Source organism: Octodon degus, unplaced genomic scaffold, assembly GCF_000260255.1.
Source record: "Octodon degus isolate 3935 unplaced genomic scaffold, OctDeg1.0 scaffold00338, whole genome shotgun sequence".
Taxonomy (NCBI): Eukaryota; Metazoa; Chordata; class Mammalia; order Rodentia; family Octodontidae; genus Octodon; species Octodon degus.
The window spans coordinates 932,478-941,699 of record NW_004524914.1 but is presented as its reverse complement, the minus strand read 5'-3'; positions in this window follow the sequence as shown (position 1 = coordinate 941,699).

The following is a 9,222-nucleotide window of genomic DNA, read 5'->3' as shown; positions in this document are numbered from 1 at the left end:
ATAGGATCACAAGTCCGCATCTTGTACAGCAATTAACCACTAAGAAGAATATATGCAGTGTATTATTTGTTGAAACTGTACTTCCGATTTGATTTGACACTGTCTCATTGCTATATGTTTATCAATAAAACTGTAGAAAAAAAAAAAAGAAGCCCTACTAAAGAAAATTTCCCTATGCCAATGTTTGCTTGTTATATAATGAAATTAATTAATCAAAGTAATACCATTTTCACAAATGCTTCTTTTCACAAACAATTAGGTTTCCTAGTAGAAGTATTTGGCCAAATTGTACTTTAGTTTTCAAACTCTGCATCAGATGATGAACACCACTGTGGCCAACTTCCTGGGTCCTGGCATCAATTAAACTCATGAACCAAGGTACAAGGATGTATGTAAAACAAGAGCGTGATCACTCTGGAGACAAAAAACAGTAGCATGATAATTTGTGAAGAAGAAAGCATGAAATATTTTTTAAACGAGTTCTGAGGTCTGGGGAGATAGCTCAGTAGAATAAGCGCCTGCCTCGCAAGTGCAGGGTCCTGAGTTCAATCCCTGGTACCATAAAAAACAACAACAAACATGTAACATGAGTTCTGAGAAGTTTTACTATCAATCTGCTCTATTTACTAAAGCCAAGTGATCCAGTGCTGTGGCTTGTTGCTTTGTTGCAAAACCCACCCTTTGTAGATATCTTGCTCCAAAGGATGAGTGTCTATCTTGAGATGAGCCACCTCATGTTGGCTCTATGTCTGATGGGACCATGACATCTAATGAGCCCAGAAGGAGGAGAGCCCATGGCAGGACTTACCATAGAATAATGAATTAATAGTAATAAAATATCATGGACATTGTCTACCAACTTATACTTAACTTGTAAGCAATTGAAAAATGTAAGACAAGAAAATAAGCATATTTAAGATATAAAAATATAGCAAAAAGAAATAATCAGGCAAGTTTTCACAGCATAAACTACCTGTTACAATTTACTTGAATTTATATGTGCATGGACAAAATAGAACTGAAGTAATTGAAAAAGTACTTTTAGAAAATGGAGTTCCACAGTAACAACTTGGAATGCAAAGTGCAAACATACTTCCAAGGTACTCCACCCTGGGAAATTCTCTCTCTCTCTCTCTCTCTCTCTCTCTCTCTCTCTCTCTCTCTCTCTCTCTCTCTCTCTCTCTCTCTCTCTCTCTCTCTCTCTCTCTCTCTCTCTCTCTCTCTCTCTCTCTCTCTCTCTCTCTCTCTCTCTCATATTGTCATGTATTTCAGCAAATGACACTGGCATATTTTCATTGTGATAAAGCAAGTATAGTGTGACAGTTTTCTTACAGATGAAACAAAATTTATCCTGAAATAGATAATGCTTTAAAATTTTCAGGAAGGAGGATTGAAGCAACCCTGGCCAAAAACCAAAAAAAAAAAAAAACAGTTAATTAATACATCTGTGAACAGAACCTGCTGTGTGTGTAGCAGAGAAGTGACCAACCTAATTGAAAAATTGTCAGAATTTCCTTTTAAATGATGTGAAATAATATAACTCAATATGAAACTATATTAAGAAAAATGTAATCATGTAAGTATAAGAAATGGAGGAGGAGAATACGTTGAGTAATTACCAAAGAGACAAAAACTAAGGCAAGGAAAATAAACAAAACATGAATATTAAAAATAGATTTTCCACTTTATTAAAATAAAATAATTTTGAAAGTGATAATTAAAAGCAAAAAGTATAAAATTCTAGGCTTCGTTTATTCAGAGAAATCACTAAGATTAATTAAAATATTCTTCACCTCACTTAGCATTGTTTTCTTTCCTTTAAAACCTGACTCTTTCACTATCAAAGAAAACTGAACAAATGTGCTGTAGCAAAAATAAACAGAAAACAGGAAATAAGAGCCCGACTTGTCATCGCAATTGCACTGTGCCAGATGGCTTGTTAGTTAACAAGAATATTAAAATGATCTCACTGACTGATTGCCACTATCTCCACTAGATTCCTCAGATGTGGCGACTGCTTGAAGAGCCTGAGGGTTTGAATGTGTGGGAAGAGCACATGTTATGGCTGTGGAGCTAATGTACACGGCATATTTTATGCATATGTTGATAGCCCCATGCTAATGAAGTTTATGCAATTTACAAAACACTATCACCATTTATAAAGCTGTCATGCATGCTGCATACCCAAGTGTGTGGGTCAGCAAAGTTATCAAGGCAAAGGCCTATACTGTCTTGTTCTTCTGCTTGTTGAAGCCCAGTCTTGGAAACATGCTTTAATTTATTTTTATCTCATTTTCCTTTGTCACTTGCAGCAATATTACTGTATTGAGCTGCTGAGTGTAGCAGTTAATATGAAATAGCACAATGATTTTTCATGTATGAGGAACTTCATTAAGAGATTTAGCATAGAATATGTTTAGTTTCAATGTGATTAAGGCAGTTTTAGAGAATCATGAGGGGATATATGCTATGTAACATGATGTAAGGTTAATATTGGTTAGTAGTTAAGAAAACACATTGTAGCACTTTGCCAGCTATATTTTGCGGTCACCAGGATTTTTCTATAAAGTTAAGGCATCCCTTATGCATCCAAAAAATTACTACTATTGTGGGGAAGATGATTATCAAAATATCACTGTGTCAAACTCCTCTAATTTTAATGGTCTAAATGAGAAAATAAAATAGAAATTGGCAAATTCATTCCCCCAAATACTTATTGCTAACAAGCAATTTCCACAGAAACTGCTCACTGCTCATGAAAAAGATACAATGTACCATCCTCAAGGGTTCTATGTGGATGTGACAACCAAAGAACATTTTTTGTCCTTGCCTTCCCCTCATAAATGAGTTCTTTAAGGTAGAGAGCAGGCCCCTTCCAGCCTAAGAGGATACCTTTCTTTCATCAGTGTTTACTGCTTGAGTAAGAATCTATAATGCTGTGTGTGTGTGAAATATGCAGTATTCAAAGCAGCGTAGTTACCTTTTCCATTCCATAAGTATTGTAGTTGTTGCTGGGACCAAATTACTGACATAAACATCTGAAGAAAGAACATGTTTATTTGTCTCATGGTTTGAGGGGTTCAGTCCATGTGGCCAGCTGGCTGCAAGCAAGAGACATCACTGTAGAAGGACAAGTAAAGGAAAGCTGCTCAACTGGAGATTTTGGAGAAGAAGAAAAGAAGAAACAGAGACAAAAGAGCATCCCCACATTAACACCTTGGTAGCCCAGTTTCTCCAGGAATGCACCCCTTCCTTTGCACCATCCAGCAGCCTCATCCATAGAAGACTATCTCATAGTCCAGTCACCTGCCTGGGAATCTCTGAAGTCAGTCCATGACAAGATCAGGTCAAGTAGTCTTTTATGTTTGTCTTTCATTCTCCCGCATTGGAGTGGAACTTTATTTCAAACACACATTGGAAGTAAATAAAACCGCTGACAGGAATGTAAATGAGCTATTGTGAAAAACATTACAGAAGTTCTTCAAATAATGAAAACTGGAACCACTATATGATCTATCAATCCTGCTACTGGATATGTTTCAAAAGAAATTAAATTAGTATACCAAATAGACACCTTTATTCCCAAATTTAATGGAGTACTATTCACAGTAGCTAAGACAGAGTAACAACTAAAATGTCCAAAAACTGACAAATGACTAAAGAAAGTATAGCAGATATGTGTACAGGAACACTCTTGCTTCATAAAATGAACAAAATGTTGTAATTTGTGGCAGCCTGGCTGGAGCTGGAGATTATTAGGTTAAAAGTGAAATAAGCTAGGGATAGAAAGACAAGGTATTGAAAGATAAATAGTGGCAATCTCACTCATATGTGGGATCTAAAAAGTTGAGAGTAGAATAATTATAAAGAAAGGGAGATGAATGGGAAAAACATTTTCAATGGGAACTAAGCTACAATTAGTAAAAGCAAGAGGTTCTGATGTGTTGTTATGTAGTAGTAGTAGGAGAACTATAGGTAACAATAATGTCATACATATAAAAATATTGGAAGACAGAATTTTGAAAGTTTTCACCATAAAAAGATAAGTCATGTTTGAGGATATATATATATATATATATATATATATATATATATATATATATGTTTAAAATGCTTTAAACATCATGGTGTATAAAGGTATCCACAAATTACATGATATCCTCTTTGATGTGCCAAATTTTGTTTCCATGTATAGGTACTAAAAAATGTAATTGCTAGGTATATAAACACATGCCTGTAATATAAGAAATCTGGGAGGCTGAGGCAGACCAATTTAGAAGCTTAACAGTATCTTATCTCAATATTAAAAAATAAAACCATAAAATAAATAATATTTAGTAGTGACTGTCACTACCAAGCTCTAAATATTGTTTCACAGAATATTATAGGTATTTCCCTTAGAATTAACTTAAGTATGGTCACTGAATTTAGTGGTCTTAGTCTTGATTTTTTTTTTTTTTTAGTTTGAACATTTTGATGTCACATTTTGAACAAAAGAAGAAAGTTTGTTGCCTGGCAAAGAAAACTTTTTTTTTTTTTTTTTGCTTTTCCAATTGTAAAGCACAATGGAATCCTGAAGCTCAAACTATGAAGCCAAGTGGACATCAGTGTTGGCCTCCCACAAGGCCCTTCTGACCTGAGATCCTTGCTTCAGCTCTCAGTCTAATTATACTGAAGTGAACAGTGGCTAGATTCTGCTGTCTACCTCCTAGCAGCTGTGGGGTCAGGATGTATTCACTGGTGCTTACACAATGTAGACATTTGCCAGGATTTCTAGGGATTATTTCAGTTATTCTTCAAAGATTTCATGTTTATTTAATTTTACTCTTAGCTTCACACTGTTATTAAGGAAATTCAAACAAGTTATTTAGAATTTTATATCAGAAATGATTCTGTATTATTGAATAATTCCCTGATATGGTGCGATACTTTTCAAATGATGTCAATAGAGTTTATTTAAGTCACCGAGGAGCAACTGCACAGGCAGCAGCGGTGAAGGCTGGTTCATCACTGTGCTTCAGTGGTCGAGCACCATTTTCTGCCCTGTGCAGCTTTCCTGGCCCAGTCTGCCAACAGCCTGGGCAGGCTATATCACGTAGCCTGCATTCCTACAGTCAATCACTTTTCCTTCTGAGTAGGGTCGATGTCAGTGCCAATATCTACATGTAAGAAAATGCTACACAGCCAGATCTCCCCTCTATTATTTATCTCTATCTTAATGTTCACAACTTGATGGAATAAAAATAAGAACTGGCTCATCACTGTAAAGTGAGTACTGTTTATGAACATGAAAAATAAATTACTTCACTTACGTATCAAGAAAAGTAAAAATAAAGATGTACTTAAAAATTACCTAGGTGACATACAAACATCCTATTTGTAAATAAAATCTGTACTTAATTCTTTGTATTTTGGGAAAAATTAATCATGTACACTAGGAGTTCATTTGCTAGAATATTATATTACCTAACATTTTTTAAAAGAATATGAAATTTGTTTCTGATTCAGACAACTGAGTCACTATTTTAAAATTTCTGGTGTACTTCATTTCATACCTGGTCTGAGATTTTCTGATAGATTCGTTAGGTTCAAGGTTGCTATGGCAACAAGTCATTATTTCCAGAAGTAATTTGACACATCTCAAGATTTTGGCCCTTCTCTATTTCTATATGGTACTACAAAGAAAAAGTGTTAGTTAACTTCAGAAATATTTTCAGTAGAGGCAGCAAGGGAGAACCACAATATTTTGCTTCAAAGCTGCTAGCCCTACAGGAAATTTAATTGAGATTTTTTTTTTTAAGGAAAAGTAGTCTATCGGGGTATAAGCTATGCTGACACCACACTTAGTTTTTAATCTTGCAGGCTTTGTGAAAAACTATACAAATGATTAGTTACAGTTTTCAGTTAAAATTAAAAGCAATAAAATATAAACTTTAAGCCCATTTAAAGCTTCATTTTTTATTTCTTATATATAATGACAATATAGTACTGTACTTACTATGTGAAAAGTAGGTTGCAGTGCTTTACTTGCATCATACACCTAATAATATACCCTCTACTTTAAGGTTTAAAGATAAGGATCGGAAAAACGTCCTATCCCAAACTGAAGATGCACTGATTCTTTTGGGTAATTATTTTCTAGCTTTCAAATGTCAAGGTTATGTCCTTTGTTTAAAGGTTTATGAAATGAGTTATTGGTATCGAAAGCAATGAACGCACTACTCCACTGTACATGAATCTTTGTAAGATGTTAACTAAACTGTGCCTTTATTTCTGATTGTGGTAGAGTCATTTCTTTTAGATAAAATCTATATATTTAGACTCAGCAAAGTTAAATACATCTCAGTATTTAATAAATAAAAGAATGAGAATTTTAATAAAGTTCTTCATGATTCAAACAATTATATTCCGGTAGCAATGAATCTTCCAGTAGCACTGAATCTATGTACCACTTTATTCACTCTTATTAAGTTGTCATCTCTTATGATTCTATGAGAATGGGACCTCAGCAGATCTAGCATGCAGAACACAGTTTAGGAAGGAGAAAATTTAAAGAAAAAATAGAAAGAATCTTGAGTAGTGAGCTCCAGTGTGGCTCAGTACTGATCACCAGTCATAAGAGGAAAACAGGCTCTTTAAAATCATGTTTTGCCCAAGAGCAAGGGGGAAAAGGAGTTTCATCACATAAAGGAATTATTTTTAAAACAAGGTAATTTTTGTGCATCAATAACTTAAGAGGAATAAACATAACTTTTACATTATATTACTGTATGTGTATATATTGGAAAACTATACAGGATATAACTTAATATTTATCTTTTTAAATTATGATATTCATCCAATAAATTAATTCATTGTCAAACACTAGGATGTTCATCAATTAAGTTAATATATTATTATTATTATTATTATTATTAAATGTATTTAGTACAGGGTCTATAGGGTCTCACTACACAGATTTGACTCATAGTGATTCTGTCTGATTTGTAGATGGCCTATCACTGGGCTCATGAGCCCTATAACTGGATGAACTAATTCTTTTCATAGATTCTTCCATTTCTCTCCTTCTCTTTGTACTGTGTGTTTATATTGTACTAGTCTATCCTGGCTCATGATAGTACGTATAGCTCACTGTTTTCCATACTGAGATAGGTGGAGCATGCGTGATATAACCTAATTTCTTTTTATCCTTTTCATTGTTATAAAATATGAATTTTCACCTTTTATATTTAACTTTTACATAGCCATTTTGTGGATAGTGCATTTTAAAAAATAGTAGTTTTATAAAATTTTTAATGCAATTACTGTCTTTGAGACTGTGGCGAACTACTATCTACCATGGAAAATGGTAGTAAATGGAAAATAAGGAATTAGAAAAATGCTTTTAAGCTGTTGAGGTATTAAAATAAACCTCATCAACAACATACATTTTATTGTATTTTTCTCTCTATATATATGAAAATCTTTCTCAGAACAATATCTATCTCAGAGATAGTCCTTATCAAGGAAACTTAAGTAGAAAAATGGTAATTTAAGGGAAAATGAGTAGAAATTTGACCTTTGAACCTAACATAAATGTATACATCACCAGAATAGAATTAACTAGCCATCTGGTTACTTTTAATTAGCTTTCTGGCTACTTAGAACTCATTTACATTTACATAAATCAATAGTAAAAAGGGAGGCATTTATCATGAAGGATAAAAATGATATTTTAAAATAGAACTTTCTAGTCTACAATGGTATATCTTTAATAAACACTAATGATATATACCCATATCTTTACATAAAACTCAAATATATTTTAGTATGTATGTGGTTTATTTACTTATAAAAGGGACAGGAAATAGAGATGTTAAGGTAATTCAGCTCTATCAGTATGCAGGTAGATTCATTATGAATTTTAGGCATAAATTACAGTTTACTGAAACTAACAATTTTCATTTTCTTTTACAAAGTTTAGAGCAGCTTAATAGAACATTTGTAAAACTTTATCAAATACTCCTCCAGTATGAATCCTTCTATATTCTTGGAGAGTTCCATACTATGTTAAATATCCATCAAATTAAAATGATGCAACTCCTCAAAAAGAGCTATGTTTTTCCATCTGTGAGTGCTGGAAGCACTTTCTTTACTACTGAATACCAGATGCTCTTTGAAATCTTGGTAGAGAAAATTAACTCTTACTACTGTTGATGAGAAGAGATATCTTTATGTCTAAAAGCTCCATAATGAAGATTATTCATATCTGAGACCAAATGATAGTTTTATGCCATAATCAATTTTCTGATAAAGATGTTAACAAAATTTATATTGTACTGATTACCTTAATATCCAGTAACAGTACATTCATACAGATGATTGGTATAGTGAAATATCTTAAAATTTTGAAGATATATATATATATATATATATATATATATATATATCTTGAATTGATAGAATGTAAAACAGCCCTAAGATACTTTAGAGATGTACTAAATACATTTAAAGACATGTATACATATATAAAACTGAAACATTATTTGAGTACTTTATAAAAACAGGCATAAGGCCAGGGAGAGGGCTCAGTGGAATAAGCGCTTCCCTGGCAAGCTCAAGGGCCTGAGTTCAATCCCCAGTTCTGCAAAAATAAATAAAATAAATAAATAAATAAATAAATAAAAACAGACATAAATATTTACCAAGGACTCACAAAGGATCTGGTCAAACAGAATTTACTGACTATGACCTTATGGGAATTTGTACTTGTACTGCCAGGAAGCCCTGGAGGTGGGAGAGTGAAAAGCTGTTTGTCAATTCAGGAGGAGAGGAAGAATGCTGTGCATCTAGAACTGGGGCTTTGCAGCTCTCTCCTGTTTCATTTGTCATTCTTTACTCTGGATATACCAGTTTGCTAATAGCTTCAACAGAGGGTCCTACTTCTGATACAGTTCTCTCCTATAAACTGTAAGGGAAATCTGTCTCCTATTCTGGAGTAAAGTATATGCAGTTCATGAAAGGACATTATTTCCCAGAGAAACTGGCCTTGTGACTCTGAGAAGAGATGGTATATACATCTAGTATGATAAAAAAAATAATATTTCTGGATTGCATTAATCACTTTCCTGTTACAGGGTCCGAGTATTTGGTGCATTTAAGTTAAAGAAGAGGTATAGTTTACTCATGGTTTTCAAAAGGTTCAGTCCATAGACAGATGGCTCAAATGCAGAAAAGGCATTG